Below are 23,585 nucleotides of genomic sequence, written 5' to 3' on the forward strand. Positions count from 1 at the left end.
GCCATCCTCAGCAACGAGATCAACCAAATCATTTCTAATGGAGCAGTAATGAACTGACTAGCTATACCAGAAAAAGAACTCTGGGAGATGACTAAAACCATTACATTGAATTCCCAGTCCCTATATTTATCACACCTGCATCTTTGATTTCCTTCACAAGCTAATTGTACAATAATTCAGATCAGATTCTTTTTGTACAGCAAAATAATGTTTGGTCATGTATACTTATTGTGTATCTAAGTTATATTTTAATATATTTAACATCTACTGTCATCCTGCCATTTAGGGAGGGTGGAGGTAAGAGGTGAAAAATTGGAACAAGAGGTTTGGCAATTGTTAATGCTGTAAAGTTACCCATGTATATATCCTGTAAATTAAAGGCTATTAAATAAAAAAAATATATATAAATTATATAGTATTGTTGTTGAAGTATATAATGATCTCCTGGTCCTGCTCATTTCACTCATCATCAGTTCGTGTAAGTCTCTCCAGGCCTTTCTGAAATCATCCTGTTGGTCATTTCTTACAGAACAGTAATATTCCATAATATTCATATACCACAATTTATTCAGCCATTCTCTAACAGATGGGCATCCATTCAGTTTCCAGTTTCTAGCCACTACAAAAAGGGCTGCCACAAACATTCGTGCACATACAGGTCCCTTTCCCTTCTTTATAATATCTTTGGGATATAATCTCCTGGAAGAAATTTAAAAGGATCTTAAAAGAGAGCTAGAAGAAAAAATGGGGAAAGGAAATGAAAATTTTGCAAGAAGGTTTGGAAAAGGCATATAACTCATTAAAGATAGATTTGATGTAATAAAAAAGAAAATATCTCACAGAAAAAAAGCAAAAGAAAATAACTCCTTAAAAACAGAATTTGTGAAATGGAAAAAGAAAATAATTCCTTAAAAAAAGAATGTATGCATACACCTAACACCATATACCAATATAAGGTCGAAATGGGTTCATGATCTGGATATAAAGAATGATATTATAAACAAATTAGAAGAACATAGTTTATCTCTCAAATCTGCGGAGGAGGAAGGAATTTGTGACCAAAGTAGAACTAGAGATCATTAATGATAACAAGATAAATAATTTTGATTATATTAAATTTAAAATGTTTTGTACAAACAAAACAAATGCAGACAAGATTGGAAGGGAAGCAATAAATGGAAAAACTTTTTTTTTACATTGAAAGGTTCTGATAAAGGTCTCATTTCTAAAATATATAGAGAATTGACTCTAATTTATAAGAAATCCAGCCATTCCCCAATTGATAAAATGGTCAAAGGATATGAATAATTTTCAGATGAAGAAATTGAAACAAATTCTAGTCATATGAAAAGGTGCTCCAAATCACTATTGATCAGAAAAATGTAAATTAAGGCAACTCTGAGATACTATTGCACATCTCTCAGATTTGCTAAGATGACAGGAAAATATAGTGATGAATGTTGGAGGGGATGCGGGGAAACTGGGACTCATGCATTTTTGGTGGAACTGTGAACAGATCCAAAAATTCTGGAGAGCAGTTTGGAACTAGGCTCAAAAAGTTATCAAACTGTGCATACCCCTTGATCCAGCAGTGTTACTACTGGGCTTATATTCCAAAGAGATCTTAAAGAAAAAAGGGAAGTGCAAAAAGGTTTGTGGTTTGCCCTTTTGTATGTAGAAACTGTAAACTGGTGGATGCCATCAGTTGGGAATGCTAAAAAATTAAGGATATAAAGTTATAGAATATTCTGTTTGAAATGACACAAGATGACTTCAGAGACATCTGGAGAGACATGCATGAACTGATGCTAAGCAAAATGAGCAGAACCAGGGGATCATTATACATGGCAACAACAAGACTGTACAATGATCAATACTGATGGATGTAGCTCTCTTCAACAATGAGATGATTCAAACCAGTTTCAATTGTTCAGTGATGAGGAAAGCCATTTACACTCAGAGCGAAAACTGGGAACCAAATGTGGACAACAACATAGCATTTTCATGCTTTCTGTTGTTTGCTTAAAGTTTTTTCTCAGTTTTTTTTTCCTCCTTGATCTGATTTTTCTTGTGCAGCAAGATATCTCTATCAATATTTATACATATTAAATTTAACATATACATTAACATATTTAACATTTATTGGACTATCTGCCATCTAGGGGAGGGGGTTGGGGGAAGGGGATAATTTGGAATAGAAGATTTTGCGAGGGTCAATGCTGAAAAATTACCCATGTTTATGTTTTGTAAATTACAAGTTTTAATAATTTTTTAAAAGGATGTATGCAGAGCATTGCACTAGACAGAAAGGATTTTTCTTGTTAATTTATTAGTTAAGTCAATTCATTTTTCATGTATTTAATAGGAGAAAAATCACACACTGAAGTATTTAGGGGTTTGGTCTTGGAAACAGATTTTCATTTAAATTCCACTTCTTGCACTTAGTGGGTGTGAGAGTTTGGGTAAATTAGTTGATCTCACTGTTCTGAGATATTTTGTAAGTCTGGCAGAGTCAATGAAATTGAATCTGCACTGTCATAAGAAATTCTTCAATGAGAATTCTGAACATCCATGAAATGACAGGTCCCATTACTGTATCTCAATGAGAGGTAGAAAAAAAAAGGAAATCTACAGAAATATGAAATATAATGTTGTCTCTTAAATTCAATATATGATAGTGGCTATCACTTGACCTCTATGTTCCTCAATTTCTTCATCCACAAAATGGGAATAAAAATACCTATAGTATACGAGTAGGGAATAATGCACATAAAATGTTTTGCAATTTATAATAGTTGCATGCATGTCAGGTACAATTATTGTTATTTGAGTAATAGGGGTGGGAAAACCTGCTATTTCTTCAATGTTTCTAACTTTGAAAAGGGAAATTCCCTCTACTAAGACAAGTTGGCATCTTCTTGAAAACTTATTGTCTTAGATAGCTGTCAGAAGCATTGAAAGATTAGGGATGACACAACCAGTACATGTCAGGGGGAGAACTGGAGTCCATGTCTTCCTGACAATAAAGAAGTTATTTATAAACTACACCAAGTTGTCTCTCATTATTGTTTATTAATTGAAGGTTGTATTAATTTCTACAAGGAAATACCACCACCAGCAAAACAAACAAAATGAGACTTTCAGTGGTAAAAAGGTTATCCAAATAAAATGATAACAAAAATCATTTCTAATGAGTAAAATATAAAGGCTATTTCCCATAGTTCTGGTGACTAAATTTCACCCAATTATTGTATTTGTCACACATGTATAATTAATCTAGTCCCAGGTCATTCATGGATCATTGATATCATGATGCAATAATTGAATATATGGTTTCTCTGCAATTTTGCTAGTTATTATCCATAACTTTTTATTTTCAAGTTTCCTATGGCATGCACCTTGGAATCTGTATTTATACCCCGATCATATAGAGAAATGAGAATGAATTATAGAATTAAAGATAAAACGAAATGAGAGCAGAAATAAACAAAAGTTAAAAGATTCAGGTGAACATGAGTTTGGAATATTAAAAGTAAACAGAAAATATTTTTAGTTTCTTTTCCTATTAATTGTGAAAAAAATCAAGATGGATTTTCAGGCCCATTTATTATTATGCAGAATAGAAAATGTCAATTGAATATAGTCTTGTTTTTTATATAAATTAAAATGTGCTGTCATAGAAAACAAATTTTCATTTTAGCCATATTGTAAAAGAAAATGCAGACCAAAAAGAAAATTAAAGAACAATAGTTTTAAACAAAAAAAATGGCTACTATCTCTTCTCAGATTTCATCAATTTTTCTCTGAAGATGGATAGCATTTTTATTATAAATCCTTGAGAACTGTCTTAGGTCACTATATTGTGGAAAAAAGCAGTCATTCCCAATTGATATTGTACAATATTGTTGTTCATTGTTCATCTGAATATTCTCATTTCACTTTGCTTTAGTTCATGTATGTCTTTCCAGGATTTTATTTTCCTTGAAGGCATCCTACATGTAATTTCTTATAGAACAGTAGCATTCCATCACAATCATGAATCAAAGTTGTTTAACCATTCCCCAACTGATGAGCATGCCCTAGATTTCCAATACATTGTCAAGAAAAAAAAGAGCTGTTACATTTTCTGTAAATACGGATCCTTTTCCTCTTCCTTTTGTTGGCTTTGGGATACAGAAGACTGTACAGTTTTATAGCTTTTTATTCATACTTGAATTTGCTCTCCATAATGGTTGGATCATTGACAACCCAAGTATAAGTTCTTTAGTGTCCCAATTGTCCCATATCCTTTCCAATGTTTATGATTTTCCTTGTCTTTCATATTAGCCAATATGATTTTTGACATGTCGTACCTCAGAATTATTTTAGTTGTCATTTCTTTAAATATAACCTATAATCTATCAGGAGGTTCTACTTTAACAATATTTGACTTTGGTATTTTGGAGCTGAAATATGTCAGTTTGCCAGTACTGGTCATTGTTCAACTTTTGACCTCTGTATTCAAGGAAAACAAATCTCTCTTCTTGGATAAAAAGTTCTTGTATAAAATTTTATATAGCATTCGGTTAAAAAAATTGGCACACCATAATGAAGGGTCAAAAAAGAAACCTGAAATATTTTACCCCAATTATGATTATTGTGTTGGACATAATATTATGTAAAACAATTTAAATATAATTTATTTACACATAGATGGATAAAGAGATAAATGGATGGATGGATGAATGGATAGATGAATAAATAGAGTCTCAGCACTGTGTTGAACAATAGTGAGAGACTCTTTGGTTCATGGTGTTTTTATCTTAGTTTCCTTTCTCATTCTTTCACTAGAGTGAAGTTTGTTTGCATTCAAATATCATTATTCTTTTCATCCATATGGCAAAGCTGAATCAAAAAGAAAAAAAAAAGGAATCTTTTATTTCTGTTAGTGTATTTACTCCATTATGTGTCAATGCATGCAGATTCAGAGATAAACATTTATTTTATTTTTATCACAGTATATTATAATTGAATATAAAAACAGCTTAGACAAAACATCTCTCCACAATTGCATCATCAACAAACACTTAAATGCATTTTCAGCTACATGATGTACAATGTCCCAGTCATAGGCCTTTGGTCTGAAGGGGAAGCTGAGAGGGAGGGATTTGGAAGAGAATAAGCATTTATATATAGCCTGCTATGTACCCTGGCACTGTATTGAACATTGCTTACTAAAGTTATTTCTTTTGATCTGATGAAAATTGAGCATGTGGGGAAGAGCACATTGACCTAGTATGTCTCATTCTCTTTGAAATGATACCAGTTATGTCCGAGGTTCATGTTTACAACAGGGAAAATTAAATCACAGCTCATTTTTGTATCCCTCACCATTTAACTATTCAAAAAGTCATACAGAAATGTTTGTGAAAAGAAAATAATATGGAGAGTTAGTTCCTTGGGGGTTGAGCAGGATGTTCAGACTATTAAAGTCTTTCTTCTAAATGAGCTCTCTGAAGCACTAAAACATATTTTCAGGTTTTTTTCTATTATAGCTTTTTTATTTACAAAACATATTGCATGGGTAATTTTTCAACATTGACCCTTGCAAAACCTTCTGTTCCAACTTTTCCCCTCCTTCCTTGCACCCCTTCCCCTAGATGGCATGTAATCCAATGTTAAATATGTAAAGTATATGTTAAATACAATATATGTATACATATTTATACAGTTGTCTTGCTGCACAAGAAAAATCAGATTTAGAAAGAAGGTAAAAATAACTTGAGAAGGAAAATAAAAATGCAAGCAGACAATAACAGAAAGAGTGAAAATGTTATGTTATGGTCCACACTCATTTCCCAGTATTCTTTCACTGGGCATAGCCAGTTCTTTTCATTACTGAGCAATTGTAACTGGTTTGGATCATCTCATTGTTGAAGAGAGCCACATCCATCAGAATTGATCATCATATAGTATGTGTACTAATACGTGAACTGATGCTGAGTTAAATGAGCAGAACCAGAAGATCATTATACACAGCAACAAGAAGGCTGTATGATGATCAATTCTGATGGACATGGCTCTCTTCAACAATGAGATGATCCAAACCAGTTCCAATTGCTCAGTGATGAAGAAAGCCATCTTCACTCAGAGTGGGAACTGAGTATGGACTACAACATAGCATTTTCATGCTTTCTGTTGATATTTAGTTGCATTTTGTTTTCCTTCTCAATTTTTTTCTAGCTCTGATTTTTCTTGTGCAGCAAGATAACTGTACAAATCCATATACATATATTGGATTTAACATATATTTTAACATATTTAACATGTATTGAACTACCTGCCAGCTAGGGGAGGGGCTGGGGGGAAGGAGAGAACAATTGGGACAGAAAGTTTTTTGAGAGTCAATGTTGAAAATTTATTAATACATATGTTTCATATGATGACAAATTCTGATGAACTTGGCCATCCTCAGCAATGAGATCAACCAAATCATTTCCAATGGAGCAGTAATGAACTGAACCAGCTATGCTCAGAGAAAGAACTCTGGGAGATGACTAAAAACCATTACATTGAATTCCCAATCCCTATATTTGCCCACCTGCACTTTGGATTTCCTTCACAGGCTAATTGTACAATATTTCAGAGTCCAATTCTTTTTGTACAGCAAAATAACGGTTTGGTCATGTATACTTATTGTGTATCTAATTTATATTTTAATATATTTAACATCTACTGGTCATCCTGCCATCTGGGGGAGGGGGTGGGAGGAAGGTGGGGAAAAATTGGAACAAGAGGTTTGGCAATTGTCAATGCTGTAAAATTACCCATACATATAACCTGTAAATAAAAGGCTATTACATTAAAAAAAATACATATGTTTTGAATTTAATTTTTTTAAGAGTTGAGTTGTGTTGCTGACTCTAATCTACTGTCTTTTCTCTACTCCACCTTATGTATTCTTACTAATATCTTCACCAGTTAATGTAAGAGTTGCACTTCAAGACATCTATGATACCTAATGCTATGGTTCTTTGATCTAGATTCCACCAACAATAATAAGTGGCTTTCTTACTTTCTCTTGATATAACACAGTCATTTATTTAATAATATTAATAATGTTCTTACATTTATATGGTATTTACTATATGTTAGACCTCAATAATGTTTGCCATGTGCTAAGTGCTTTATAAAAATTGCCTCTTTTGATGACCCTGTATATTAGTCATCATTACTATTCAATATTGTATTAGAAATTCATGCAATTACCAGTATGATTATTTTAAGGATAGGAAAACAGAGGTTAGTTTTTGTTGGTTTGTTTGTTTGTTTTTTTGCCCAGGGTCACACAGCTCAAACTCAGTTTTCCTGTCTTTATACAAAGTGCTTTATGTAGCGCACCTTACTCACACAAATCATTTTTATAAAGATATTTTGATGATTTCATCAAAACTCACAATATTGTATGAAGTAGTCTCTTGCTTGAAGACAATTTCTTTTTTGACATACCACATACTGCCAATTTTGTACTTATTTTTACAAAAGTCAAAGAGCCCTTACAGACACTTTAAATCTCCTACTTGAGCAATTTTATAACCATTAGTTAACACTAAAAAGGAGAAGATGACATTCTTTTTGAGTATCACTTAGTTGTAGAATACCATCCAATTCAATTTCTTAGATATTTGTTGAGTGCCTACTATGTTCAAAGGATTATAGCAGATACTGAAGAGGTAATGTAGGGTTTCTAAAACTGTGCTGCAAACATCCTAACTTTTTCTTGTGGTTAGTTTTAATATCTTGTTTGTATATAAGGGATAAACAATCATTTTAGATGATTTTTATTCAAGCATAATGACAAAGTTTTGTTTAAACTAAGGGTTCTATTACTGTGTAAAATTTTAAGACTCACTGGGTGATAGTAACAAAGAAAACATAGACCTTCAAAAACTTTTGACAAGAGAAATCTTCTAATTAAAATATAATAGTAATAACTAACTTTAAATTATAACAAATAAAAGTTCTTTAATTTTTGGGTAACATTTTCTACATATTTTGTCATTTAATCCTTACAACAACCTTGGGAAGTTAGTGCTATCATTATCTCTCTCTTGTTTCTATTCAGTCATTTCATTGTGTCTGAGTTTTCATGAATCCACTTGGGGTTGCTTGGCAAAAGTATTCCAGTGATATCTAATTTCTTTCTCCAGTTCATTTGACTGATTATGAAATTAAGGTAAATAGAAATAAGTGATTCCCCCAGGATAACTCAGCTAGTAAGTGTCTGAAGCCAGATTTGAATTCAGAAAGAGGAATCTTCCTTACTCTGGACTCAGTGCTCTGTCCTTGGTACTACCCACATAGCATTTTGCAAATGAAAAAAACCTGAAGTAGAGAGAAGTTAAATACTAATTGTTGGTACATGTAAGTGTCTGAATCTAAATTTGAAGTATTTTTCCTCCAATGAGAAGGCTAAGTTCATTAGCCAGAGCTCCATTTAGTGTCTCTTTACTTCACTCTGGTAATATGATGTACAAACCAGATATTATGAACACCACAGAAGACAATATTCTAGGAATTTAGAGGACAGAAAAGTTCACATCAATTATAATGGGACAGAACAGGTGGGAAGACATTAGATAGTTTCATGAAGAAACTGGCATATAGGATGAGCCCTAGAAATTTCTTAAAGATTAGAAAGATTGAAAGTATGACATGTCATTAAATGTCATGACACTTCAGAGATATAATATAATAATTTGGTGTTTAGACACTGGTTCACATTTAGATAGCACTTTATACTAGTATTGTAAAATATTCAATTTAAAGGAGATGGAGTCAAGAGAGCAAAGACAGAGACACTTGTCCAAGCTCTTCTCCAACCCTTCAAATACCTTTAAATTATGACTAAAATTTTTAAAGCAGCAGAACCTACAAAAAGACAGAGTGAAGCAATTTTCCAACCCAAGACAACTTAGAAGGTCAGTAGGAAAGGTCTGGCATACCTGGGTAAATATGAAAATACAGTCCCACTTAAATAGACACATAGATAGATACACAGATAGATGGAGAGAGAGAAACAGACAGCCAGATAGAAAGCAACAGAGAAAGAAAGAGACATAGAGAAACAGAGGACACAGGTGTGAGTAGAAGATATTTAAGGAAAAAAATTAAGGGGTGAGAGAGGTATATACTAGAAGAAAGGGAAAGAAAGAGATGTAATTGGGAAATTATTTCATATAAAAGAGGCAAAAAACATTTATAACAAAGGAGAAGGGGCAGGAGGTAAGGGAGAGTGAGTAAATTTTATTCTCATTAGAATTTTCTCAAAGAAGGAATAATATACACATAGCAATTGAATATAGAAATCTACCTCACCTACAAGAAAAATAGGAGGGTAATGGTGTAAGAGAAGCACAGCATGATTGAACAAAGGGCAAGTTTAGGAAGCAGGTAGTCAGAAGCAAAATATTTTTGAGAAGAGAGAGGCTGAAAGGAGAGAAAAAATAAAATAATTGGGGAAAGCATGGGCATATGTTTTGCAATAGAAATTGTGAAAAAATTGAAGCAAATATCTCTGATAAAAGTCTAATTTCAAAAACATATAGCAAATTGAGTCAACTGTATAAAAATGAGCCATTGCCCAACTGGTAAATGATCAAAAGATACGAACAGTTAATTATCAGATGAAGTAATCAAAGTTACCTATAGCCATATGAAAAAATGCTGTAACTCATAATTGACTGGAGAAATGCAAATTATAACAATTCTGAGACTACCTGATACATATTACATTGACTAAAAGAACCAAAACAGAAAATGACAAATGGTGAAGGAGATGTGGGAAAAAGTGAGATATTAATGCACTATTGGTGAGGTTCTGAATTGATTTAACCATTCTGTAGAGCAATCTGGAACTATGATCAAAGGACTACAAAAATTATGCATACTCTTTGAACTAGCAATACCCACGACTAGATCTGTATCCCAAAAAAGATATTAAAAATAACTATATGTAAAAAAAATTATAACAGCTCTTTTCTGGGGGAATATAATTGAAAAGTGAGAGAATGCCCAGCAATTGGGAAATGACTGAACAAATTATTGTATGATTATTATGGAATCTTATTGTAGTATAAGAAATGATGAACAAGATGCTATCAGAAAAAGTTTGAAGAGACTTTTTTGAGCTGATGCAAAATGAAATGCACTGTGTCTAAAGTAACAATACTATTGTAAGATGATCATCTGTGAATGAGTAAGGAATTCTCAACAATATAGGGATTTAAGACAACTCTAAAGGACTTATGATGGAAAAATACTATCCCATCCCCAGAAAAGGAATTGATTTTATCTTAATACACATTGAAACATTGAAAACATGCATGTTTATTTTCTTTATTTTTCTTGAGTTTTTCTTGGGGGGGAGTTAAGTTTTCTATTAAAACTTAGCTTTTATGGAAATGTTTTGAATGACTAACCTTTATTTATATCTTTGCCTTCTCAATGAGGCAGTGTGGAGATGGAGGAAGGAAGAGGATCTGGAACTGAATGTTTTGAAAATGAATATTAACAACTGTTTATATGTAACTGGGAAAAATGAAATACTTAATAGATTGCTCATATGAAAAGTATTAAATATAGGGTAAATATTCAAAAGCTTAGGTATGTCTGAAGAGTAATGGGTTTCACATTCCAATTTGACTAGAAGATGCAGTATAACAGATGAGTAGTGGGAGATTCAGAAGTGTAAAGAATAGGGATCTGACCACAGATATAGAATTCAAATTGAGAGGGTGTTAAGATGGAGAAAGGCCCTCAAGAAAGCGTTGCCTTAGTTCTGCTTAAGGAGGGGCAAGAGAAGGCAGTCTTGGGGGCAATAAAAGACCCTTTATTAGGTGAGTGATGTAGTTAGTGTTTTGTTCAGAAATGGTGTTTTGACATCCATGGGAAATGAATCAGAGACAGGAGATTGAAAGTTGCAACTCCAATTTGCAGGCTGTTAACATATCATTAATGTTATAAGCTATCCATACAAAGATTTGCAAGAACATATTTCCTTTTAAGAATGTGATTTTATTTGAATTTTTGGATAGAATATGTATTGTATAAGTTAAAAGAGGGGCAAGCCTTAATTATGGCAGCTGTGGAAAGATATTTTTGAAAAGGAAAAGGAGGAAGGAGGAGGACCCCCCAAGAGAAAAGTTACCAACAGCAAACATCTGGAAAGGAGAGGAAAGAGGGAGAGAAATGCAGAGAAAAAAAAAGGAAAGGAGAGGAGAGAGAAAAGACAGATACTTTATTTTTATTTTAATTGCTATGTATATATTTTTCTGTTTAGATATCTTCAAAGCCAAGTTTCTGAACAAAAAGAGCTACTTTTGATTTTGCCTATTTTCTTTGTATCCACAAAACCTAGCATATTTTTCAAATTGTATGTATGATTTCACTAGTATAGAGAACACTTCGTGAGAAAACATCTTTAATCCAGGAAATTTGCTTTCTTTGAAAATAAGAGATTTTTAGAGTTCTCTGGAACCCTGAGATTACTTTCCTTCCCTGAGTAACAGAGCTCATAGTGTTAGATATGTGATTTAAACACAGGTCTGTGTAACTTTGAGGCTAACTCTCTAACCACTCTACAAAGCTTTCTCTTGCTTGATTAAATGTTTGTTAGATGAAATTGGATTGGGCTGAATTAAAAGACCTTGAATTCCAGACTAAGAAGTTTGACAAGGCTACAGAACCATTAGAAAATAGTAGGTCAATCAATTAACATAGGTAAGTCAATAAAACCAGGATATTTAAATGAATGTGGCATTTTCTTGGTCAACTACATATACATACTGAAGATACTGAGTTATTTTTGCTCTGATTACTAATAGATATGGGATTTATCCTCATGACTAATCATTTTCTAAAGGATCTCACAAAACCTGGCCCAAATATTTTCTATAGGTACCTCCTATATGACCTGAAATTACTATCACAACCAGACATTTCTTTGACTTCATACATATTTCCCCTGATAAAATAGCTCCTACATGGAGAGACAGCACCATCTTTGTTGGCTCTACCAATTAGTCTAATCAATAATCACATGCATTTTCTATTTATGTTTTGTTTATTTGTAAAACAGAAATATACATCAGAACTCATAAACTGATGAGTTCAGAAGTCATTTTAACAATTATTACTTTTAAGGTAATAAATAAGTCCAATAATCTTTTTAAGCTTGTGTTTTGAGTCTTTGAGATAGGTGGAATGATAGTTGTTCTGTATTGAACCACATCTTAGAGTTGGAAGAAATCTTTGAGATCATTGAGTCCACCCCTCCCATTTTATAGATAAGGAAACTGACATTTGAAGATTAAATGCCTTGATCAAAGTTGTACAACTTTTAAGTTCTTGGAGCAGGATTTAAACATAGTTTTTTTTTTTATTTATTTTTTTTATTTAATAGCCTTTTATTTACAGGATTTATACATGGGTAACTTTACAGCATTAACAATTGCCAAACCTCTTGTTCCAATTTTTCACCTCTTACCCCCCCAACCCCTCCCCTAGATGGCAGGATGACCAGTAGATGTTAAATATATTAAAATATAACTTAGATCCACAATAAGTATACATGACCAAAACATTATTTTGCTGTACAAAAAGAATCAGACTCTGAATTATTGTACAATTAGCTTGTGAAGGAAATCGAAAATGCATGTGTGCATAAATATAGGGATTGGGAATTTAATGTAATGGTTTTTAGTCATCTCCCAGAGTTATTTTTCTGGGCATAGCTAGCTCAATTCATTACTGCTCCATTAGAAATGATTTGGTTGATCTCGTTGCTGAGGATGGCCTGATCCATCAGAACTGGTCATCATCTAGTATTGTTGTTGAAGTATATAATGATCTCCTGGTCCTGCTCATTTCACTCAGCATCAGTTCTTGTAAGTCTCTCCAGGCCTTTCTGAAATCATCCTGTTGGTCATTTCTTACAGAACAGTAATATTCCATAATTTTCATATACCACAATTTATTCAGCCATTCTCCAACTGATGGACATCCATTCAGTTTCCAGTTTCTAGCCACTACAAAAAGGGCTGCCACAAACATTCGTGCACATACAGGTCCCTTTCCCTTCTTTATAATCTCTTTGGGATATAATCCCAGTAGTAACACTGCTGGATCAAAGGGTATGCACAGTTTGATAACTTTTTGAGCATAGTTCCAAACTACTCTCCAAAATGGTTGGATTCGTTCACAACTCCACCAACAATGCATCAATGTCCCAGTTTTCCCGCATCCCCTCCAACAATCATCATTATTTTTTCCTGTCATCTTAGCCAATCTGACAGGTGTGTAGTGGTATCTTAGAGTTGTCTTAATTTGCATTTCTCTGATTAATAATGACTTGGAGCATCTTTTCATATGACTAGAAATAGTTTCAATTTCTTCATCTGAGAATTGTCTGTTCATATCCTTTGACCATTTTTCAATTGGAGAATGGCTTGATTTTTTATAAATTAGAGTTAATTCTCTATATATTTTGGAAATGAGGCCTTTATCAGAACCTTTGACTGTAAAAATATTTTCCCAGTTTATTGCTTCCCTTCTAATCTTGTCTGCATTAGTTTTGTTTGTACAAAAACTTTTCAGTTTGGTATAATCGAAATTTTCTATTTTGTGATCAGTAATGATCTCTAGTTCTGCTTTGGTCATAAAGACCTTCCCCTTCCACAGGTCTGAGAGGTAAACTATCCTATGTTCCTCTAATTTATTAATAATTTCATTCTTTATGCCTAGGTCATGAACCCATTTTGACCTTATCTTGGTGTACGGCGTTAAGTATGGATCAATGCCTAGTTTCTGCCATATTAGTTTCCAATTTTCCCAGCAATTTTTCTCAAACAGTAAGTTCTTATCCCAAAAGCTGGGATCTTTGGGTTTGTCAAAGACTAGGTTGCTATATTTGTTGACTGTTTTATCCCTTGAACCTAATCTATTCCACTGATCAACTAATCTATTCCTTAGCCAATACCAAATAGTTTTGGTAACTGCTGCTCTATAATATAATTTTAGATCTGGTACAGCTAAGCCACCATCATTTGATTTTTTTTTCATTAATTCCCTTGAAATTCTTGACCTTTTGTTTTTCCATATGAACTTTGTTGTTATTTTTTCTAGGTCATTAAAATAGTTTTTTGGGAGTCTGATTGGTATAGCGCTAAATAAATAGATTAGTTTAGGTAATATTGTCATCTTTATTATATTTGCTCGCCCTATCCAAGAGCATTTAATATTTTTCCAATTGGTTAGATCAGACTTAATTTGTGTGAAAAGTGGTCTGTAATTTTGCTCATAAAGTTTCTGATTTTCCCTTGGCAGATAGATTCCTAAATATTTTATATTATCAGTAGTTACTTTAAATGGAATTTCTCTTTGTAACTCTGACTGTTGGATTTTGTTAGTGATATATAAGAATGCTGATGACTTATGTGGGTTTATTTTATAACCAGCAACTTTGCTAAAGTTGTGGATTATTTCTAATAACTTTTTAGCAGAATCTCTGGGGTTCTCTAAGTATACCATCATGTCATCGGCAAAGAGTGATAATTTGGCTTCCTCATTGCCTATTCTTATTCCTTTAATCTCTTTCTCAGCTCTTATTGCTATAGCTAGCGTTTCTAATACAATATTAAATAGTAACGGTGATAGTGGGCAACCTTGTTTCACTCCAGATCTTATTGGGAATGGTTGCAGTTTGTCTCCATTACATATGATGCTTACTGATGGTTTTAAATAGATGCTGCTGATTATTTTAAGGAAAAGTCCATTTATTCCTATACTCTCAAGTGTTTTAATAGGAATGGGTGTTGGATTTTATCAAATGCTTTTTCTGCATCTATTGAGATGATCATATGGTTTTTGTTAATTTGGTTATATGGAATATAACCATGGCCAATTATATTGATAGTTTTCCTAATATTGAACCAGCCCTGCATTCCTGGTATAAATCCTACTTGATCATAGTGTATTATCTTGGAGATGATTTTCTGTAGTCTTTTTGCTAATATCTTATTTAAGATTTTAGCATCAATATTCATTAGGGAGATTGGTCTATAATTTTCTTTCTCTGTTTTCAGCCTACCTGGTTTAGGTATCAGTACCATGTCTGTGTCATAGAAGGAATTTGGTAGGACTCCTTCATTCCCTATTTTATCAAATAATTTATATAGCATTGGGGCCAATTGTTCTTTAAATGTTTGGTAAAATTCACATGTAAATCCATCTGGTCCTGGGGATTTTTTCTTAGGGAGTTGTTTAATTGCCTGTTCTATTTCTTTTTCTGAAATGGGACTATTCAAGCAATTTACTTCCTCCTCTGTTAGTCTGGGAAGTCTATATTTTTGGAGGTAGTCATCCATTTCACTTAGGTTATCAAATTTATTGGCATAAAGTTGAGCAAAATAACTCCTTATTATTTCTCTAATTTCCTCTTCATTGGTGGAAAGTTCTCCCTTTTCATTTTTAAGACTACTAATTTCATTTTCCTCCCTCCTTTTTCTAATCAGATTTACCAAAGGCTTATCTATTTTATTGGCTTTTTCATAGAACCAACTCTTAGTTTTATTAATTAGTTCAATAGTTTTTTTACTTTCAATATTTTTAATTTCTCCTTTTAATTTTAGAATTTCCAATTTAGTATTTGATTGGGGGTTTTTAATTTGGTCTTTTTTTAGTTTTTTTAGTTGCAAGCCCAATTCATTAATCTTTTCTTTCTCTGTTTTATTCAAGTAAGCCTCTAAGGATATAAAATTCCCTCTTATTACCGCTTTGGCTGCATCCCACAAATTTTGGTATGATGTCTCATCATTGTCATTATCTTGAGTGAAATTATTAATTGTATCTATAATTTGCTGCTTCACCCAATCATTCTTTAAGATGAGATTGTTTAGTTTCCAATTACTTTTTGGTCTATTTCCCCCTAACTTTTTGTTGAATGTAGTTTTTATTGCATCATGATCTGAAAAGAAAGCATTTACTATTTCTGCTTTCTTGCATTTAATTTTGAGGTCTTTATGTCCTAATATATGGTCAATTTTTGAATAGGTTCCATGAACTGCTGAGAAGAAAGTATATTCCCTTCTATCTCCATTCAATTTTCTCCAAAGATCCAACATACCTAATTTTTCTAATATTCTATTTACTTCTTTAATTTCTTTCTTATTTGTTTTGTGGTTTGATTTGTCTAATTCTGAGAGTGCAAGGTTGAGATCTCCTACTATTACAGTTTTGTTGTCTATTTCTTCTTGCAACTCTCTTAACTTCTCCTTTAGGAAGTTGAGTGCCATACCACTTGGTGCATATATGTTTAATATTGATATTGCTTCGTTGTTTATGCTACCCTTTAGCAGGATGTAGTTTCCTTCCTTATCTCTTTTAATTAGATCAATTTTTACTTTTGCTTGATCTGAGATAAGGATGGCTACCCCTGCTTTTTTGACTTCACCTGAAGCATAATAGATTTTGCTCCAGCCTTTTACCTTTACTCTATATGTATCCCCCTGCTTTAAATGTGTTTCTTGTAAACAACATATTGTAGGGTTCTGACTTTTGATCCAGTCTGCTATCTGCCTCCTCTTTATGGGGGAGTTCATCCCATTCACATTTACGGTTAGAATTACTAAATCTGTATTTCCTGCCATCCTAATAACCCCAGATTGTGCTTTACTTATTCTTGCCTCCCCCAACCCTCTTTCCCCCTTTTAAACTTATGTACCCCTCTTGTATCACGATACTTATCCTCTTTATAATCCCTCCCTCCCCCCCTTTGAGTCTTTCCCCCTTCCTTCCCTTATTACTCTTTTTCTTTTCCTTTCCTCTCCCCTGTTTTTAATGAGGCGAGAGAGAATTTTCTCTAAAACAAATGTCAATTATTTTTCTTTGAGCCAACTCTGATGAGAGTAAGATTCACACAATGTTCCTCCCCTCTCTAAATTCCTCAGATATGATAAGTTTCCTTAGCCTCTTTGTGGGATCTGGTTTCCCTTTTTATCCCTCCTTCCCACCTTATTCTGCCATCATCCCTTTTCCATATCTACTTCCCTTTTTTATGTTATATCAGTACAATCAAATTATACATGTATTCTTTTTGTATATCCACAACAGAAATACAATTCTCAAGAGTTATTTTACCTTTTCTGCATCTCGTGAGTTCTATTCTTGGAGATCAAATTTTTGTTTAATTCTGGTTTTCTTCAGAAACAAATGGAATCTCATTTGTTTCATTAAATGTCCATCTTCTTCCCTGGAAGAAAATGCTCAGCTTAGCTGGGTAGTTTATTCTTGGCTGCATCCCAAGTTCTTGTGCCTTTCGGAATATCATATTCCAGGCGCTTCTTTCCTTTAATGTAGAGGCAGCCAGATCTTGGGTGATCCTTATTGTGGCACCTCGGTATTTAAATGGTTTTTTTTTTGGCTGCTTGTAAAATGTTTTCCTTAATCTGATAGTTCTGAAATTTTGCCACAATATTCCTTGGGGTTTTTATTTTAGGGTTTCTTTCAGAAGGTGTTCAATGAATTCTTTCAATGCCTATTTTACCTTCTGATTCTATTACATCTGGGCAGTTCTCTTTGATGATTTCTTGTAAAATAGTATCTAGGCCCTTTTTTTCATCATAGTTTTCGGAAAGTCCAATAATCCTCAGATTATCTCTCCTAGATCTATTTTCCAAGTCTGTCATTTTTGCAAGTAGATAATTCATGGTTTTTTCCAGTTTGTCATTTTTTTGTTTTTGCTTGACTGATTCTTGCTGTCTCAATGCATCATTAGTTTCAATTTGTTCAGTTCTAATTTTTAAAGAATTATTTTCTTCATTAGCTTTTTTTACTTCTTTCTGTATATGTCCAATTGAGTTTTTGAATGTATTGTTTTGGTCTGTGGAATTTTTTTCCATTTCACTAATTTTTTTCTTTAGTGAATTATTTTCTTTTTCCAATTCACGGATCCTACTTTCTTGCGAGTTCTTTGTCTTTTCCAATTCACAAATCCTACTTTCTAGTGAATTCTTTATTTTTTCCAATTCACAATTCTTACTTTCCTGAGATTTTTTTATTTTTTCCAATTCACCAATTTTGTTTCCCTGCACTTCCTGGGAATTTTTTAACTTTTCCAATTCGTATTTCAGGAAGTTGTTGCTCTCTTGTAAGGCTTCTCTTTCCTTTCCCCATTTATCTTCTAACTCTCTTTTGAGACTTTTAATGGTCTCTTCTATGAGAGCATCATGTAAAGGAGGACAGTCTGATGCATTTTTGCTGTTTGAGGTCTCTTCAGGTTTGCTGACCTGCTCTTTTTCTGCATAGAAGCTGTCGATTGTTCTTTTCATCTTTTTATTCATGTTTTAAAGCCTTTAGGGTAGGTCTCCTAGGCAAGGGGGTTACCAGCTTCCTCTGCAGAGCAGGGAAAGATGTAAACCGATTTCCGGCTCCGAGGTATGGGAGTGCTCTGAGTGAGAGTTTTCCCTTCCCCCAACAGGAAGTGGATTCAGCACTGGCCGAGCTATCAAACTGCTTAGTAGGGCTGAGTGGATTATCGATTGCCCTCGGCTAGAGACTAAGTGGTGAAAGTGTCACCGCCCAGGCCGGAGCCTCTTGTGGGACTGTGAGTATTAGCAGCTGAGCGCAGACCGCAGACCGCAGACAGCCACAAACTCTGCCCAGCGTCTCTGCCTGATGCAAATCGGCCCTGGAAAAGCTCTATGGCCCCAAGCCGAGCTCCCCACTGCGCAGATTGGAGGCTAACCCAGGCTGTGTCCTCCTGCTGTGCAGGATCACAACTGCCCCAAGGAGAAGCCCCGTACTGCTGGTTGGGGCTGCGGGCTTGTGCTGAGATCTGTGCTTTCACCCTCGGTTTGAGACTCTCCTTGGAACCTAATTTCTCTCTCCGTCTGTGCCGATCTCCCCCCTGGCCCTGGAACCAACCTTTTTTGGCGAGACTGCAGATTTTCTTCGGCTGGTGAGTTGTTCTACTTCTTATCTTTACGAATTGTAGCAGTCAAGACTATTTTTGAGGCTCGATATAATATTGATAAAGAGGGTAAGAGAAGAGCTTAGAAAGTCGCGTGTGTCTTCTCTGCCATCTTGGCTCCGCCCCTCGATTTAAACATAGTTTTACCGGTTCCAGGTCATGGCTATAAGTACGTTTCAGTATTTTAGAGGTCTATAGACATAATAGTGAGCCCAGAAGTTTTTTTGTCCTATCTTTCATTTTGGTAAGTGAGGAAATGGGATCAAAGCAAAAAAAAAAAAAATCAATTGCCCAAGAAAATGACAAATTAGCAGGAAAGCCAAGATTGAATTTCAGATCTTCTAACTTTAAATCCAGTCTTCTGATCATCACCACCACCACAAACCCCACCACCATCATCACCATCATCATCATCATCATTAGTTTTATTGTTCTTGTTGTCTTATTAAAGATTTGTGTTCTCATGTGAGACATGGTGGAGAAGTAAGTCAAATTCTTTCTAAAAAAATGTAAAGGTATCTAAGGTCCTTTTTCCTCCCTGGCCATTACAAAAATTATAAGCTTTAAAATTCAGACAAGGAAATATTTCAGCAACTCAGGGAAAGAAGTTTGGGGGTTGTTTATTTGAAATTAAGCTGCAGCTGTGCTTAGAGAAGATGAATTTATATAAGCCTGGTGACTCTGAAAATCAGCTTTGTCTGCCCAATCATGGCTTTCTATATTTCAATAACTTCTGATTAAGGTATAAGGGTTGTCTTTGAAATTGCATATCCTGCTATCAGCATATATCTGCAGACCTTTTACTTTTAAAAACCCTGGGGATAGGATCACCCTTGCTCTTCAAAAATGCAGTACAATGCTCTCAAGAACTGTCCTGTAAAAAGATGCATTTATTAGTAAGGAAAGTTACACAAGAACCCTTAAATATCCAGTTATATACAGAGAAAATGACCAGATTGAATAGCAGAGGTTCATAATTCAAGGAGAGAGTAATTTCTGGTGATATTTAAAAAAAAAAAAAGATGATCTAAAATGACAAGATATTAAAAGAGAAACGTATTCATAAAGAAGATATCTTCAAAATGTGGTGGACAATAAAGAGTCCAAAGAGCAAATTAGAAGGAGATCCAATTCAATTCAACAAATATTTATTACATATTTTTTATGCCAGAAAAAAGATTTAAATATAGAAGAAATTCAAATTTTAGGTCTTCTACAACCTTTCAGCATATGATTTTTCAAAGGGTAGTAAAACTCAATTGCACTCAAATCCCTTATCCAGCCTCAAAAATGGGAAAGGTAAGAGAAGGGAAAGAAAACTGGAGAGCAATGAGTTTGGAATGGATCTTAGGTCAGGGAACTCCCCCAAAGATAGAAACTTTTACTAAAACATAATTTCTTCCCTATTCTAGGCCTGATTAAAAGAAACTCACACTGACTTAGCTCATCCAGAGAAAGAAATGAAGGAATAAACATTCTATGGGAGTAAAGTGAAATGAACAGAATCAGGACAACATTGTACATAGTATTGTCAGTATTATATGATGATCAACTGTGAATTACTTAATTATTCTCAGAACCACAGTGATCCAAAATAATTCTGTTTCATTTTAAATTTTTCCATCAATATTCATTAGAGAGATAGGTCTGTAATTTCCTTTCTCCACTTTGACTCTTTCTGGTTTAAGTATCAGTACCATATTTGTGTCATAGAAGGAATTTGGCAGGACTCCTTTACCTATTTTTCCAGATAGTTTACTTGTTATTGGAATTAATTATTCTTTAAATGTTTAGCAGAATTCTGTAAATCCATCTGGCCCTAGAGATTTTTTCTTAGGGAGTTCATTAAGGGTTTGTTCAATTTCTTTTTGTAAAATGGGACTATTAAAGTAATTTATTAAAAATTAAAGCCCTAGATTTTAAAGGGAAAAAAAGTTTAAGTGAGTTGGGGATTTTTAAAAATACATCATTAATGCACTCCAAATTTCCCCTCAGTTCCTTTTTTAGCAAATAGAAATACTGAACAGAATAAATGAAACACCAGACAAGGCTGATATTATGTACTTCCCTTCACATTCACATTCCATGAACTTCCTAGAAAAACCTAGAAGATATGCTTGATCCTCAGTCCTCTGAAATCAGTCTTTAGTCAAAATAGACAATACATTCATCAGAACTCATATATAATTTTTTTGGAGGAAGTTATTGTCTTTAGATTTCTAAATTGTATTAGTAGGGTACAATTAGTACAATTAGTAGGGTAGCTTAGAGGATTGGGAAGTGAAAGTATAACCAAGAAAGTAGGAAAACAAGTCCTTCCTCTTAGAAATACTTTGTGACTTTTAGGCAAGTCATTAAAGCTCTCATTTCTCTACACTGAATTTCTTAGATATTTTTCACTCCTGAATTATTTTAATGGAGAATGGTTACATGACCCATGTATGTATAACAAATGAAGCATTTACTTATAATAAGACAATATTGCAACATAATAAGACAATATTACAAGACTCACATTCAATTACAAAACCCCTTATGGAGTCATGACCCACAGTTTAAGAAGTTGTACTCCATATAAGATTCTAAGATTGTAAACTGCAAACCAATACCAACCAGTATTGGTAGAGAAAGTTTTTCATCAATGATTTCCTATACTAATGAAAACACAGGTCCAATCCCTATGACTGCCTTATATTTTTGAAATCATTTAAAATATATTCTATTATTCAGTTTTTTCTCCATTCTAGATATTTTATCTCAAATCTCTCAGAATTAACGTTTATTATTTCTTGTGTCATAATCATATCCCACTACATCTATATACCAAAGATTGGGAGTTTCCGAGCAAATATCTTTGATTGAGGTTGTGTGGGAGAAATTTGTGATTTGTGAATTTCCTTTCCTTTTCATTCTAAAATCTTTCTGGTTACTTGAAGAATGTGTTGTTTGCCATTGGAGTGAAAATAAACCACTATTGGAATCTGAGATATAGTTGGATTCTACATATGATCTTTGGATTCTTTTCATTGACAATTTTTGTTCTGTATTTAGAAGTTCTAGACAAATTTGTTTTATTATGTCTTCCATTATAATATATAATTTTTGTTTTTTTTGCACTTGTTGCACCCTTTTGGTTGTATAGAATGTTGGAGTTTAAAAAAAATTATTTTATTATATATATTTATATTCATATAAAAGTTAAATTATGTTTTAATTATGGATCTCCTCCAATATTAGGGCATACTCTAATGATACAGAGGACTCATTCACATTTTCTCATTCTTTGCAATTCTTGCTGTCTTCTATTCCCTTCTCAGGGAGTCTACCTGACATGCAGTGCTGTCTCTATCTTAACAAGTGATGCATATTATTGGAGTATATAATCTGCCTGCCCTTTATCTCTCTCTACCCTAATAAAAATGAATACCAGTTATATATACAAATTAAGGGATAAAAGCAGCTTATATGTAGGCACTTAATAAAACCTTTCTGGATGGGGTAAAAGTTAAAGCAGTCTGAATAGGTCACTGAGTCATAAATAATTCAAAGACTCCTGTGGTTTTCAGTGTAGGAACAATGGAACACTAGTGGGCCAAGTGTCTCATTGATTGGTCTGTGAAAGTTTTGAATGTTATACATTGCAGATAAAAGAAAATCTGTAAATAATTTTATTCCCTGGGGTGATAGTACATGTTTCCAGTTCCTTATATGGGAAGTTAGATGATCACATGAGTTTGAGTTTTAGGAACTATATTAGAACAAAAGCCAAGAGGATTGTGTACTTAAAAACATCTCCAATATGGTGAGTTCCCAATAGAGGAAGATCCCTAGTCTATCTTGAAGCTGAACTGACTGAAGTCTGAAAAATGGAGAATGTTAAAGTTTCCTTGCCAATTCATGTTGAAATCAAGCCTCTGAGTAGCTAATGACATTCCAACCTGAGCAGCATAGATAGTACAAAAATGTTTAATATAAATTTTCCTTGATAAGTGTATTTTTCATAAAATAAAAGTTTATTAATTTCATTTAATCTTGAAGGTATAAATAAGTCCAGAACAATATCAAAAATATGTTTCCTTAGTAAGGGGACAGGTTCCAAGTACTGTACTAAAATTTTGCAATTACTATTTCACTTGATTCTTACAACAACTATTTTTATCCTCATTTTACAAGTGAGGAAACTGAGGCAAACAGCATTTGACTTGTACATGTTTGCATAGTTAGTAAATTTCTGAGGCCAGATTTGAATTGTTTTCTAACTTTATGTCTGGTAGTCTATTTACTGTGCCACCTAACTTCCTCTATTTTTGCCAACTTATGTGTTCAGGACCACCTAGAATCTTGTTTCATAACAAAAAGTAAAAGAAAAAAAAGAAAACCGAGTAGCTAGAAGGCTGCTAGCTCAATGGATCTTCTACATAAAGAAGCTGAAGGCAATATTCCAATGCTTATATCACAGATTCATTTCTGGAGAAAGGAAAGGGAATTGCCATATATTTTACCCTAAAACATCATATGGACCCCTGGCTTCATCCATTTTTTTTCTGTGCATGCATTTCTGATAATTTACCAGAAACAA

Source organism: Sarcophilus harrisii, chromosome 3 (assembly GCF_902635505.1).
Source record: "Sarcophilus harrisii chromosome 3, mSarHar1.11, whole genome shotgun sequence".
NCBI lineage: Eukaryota > Metazoa > Chordata > Mammalia > Dasyuromorphia > Dasyuridae > Sarcophilus > Sarcophilus harrisii.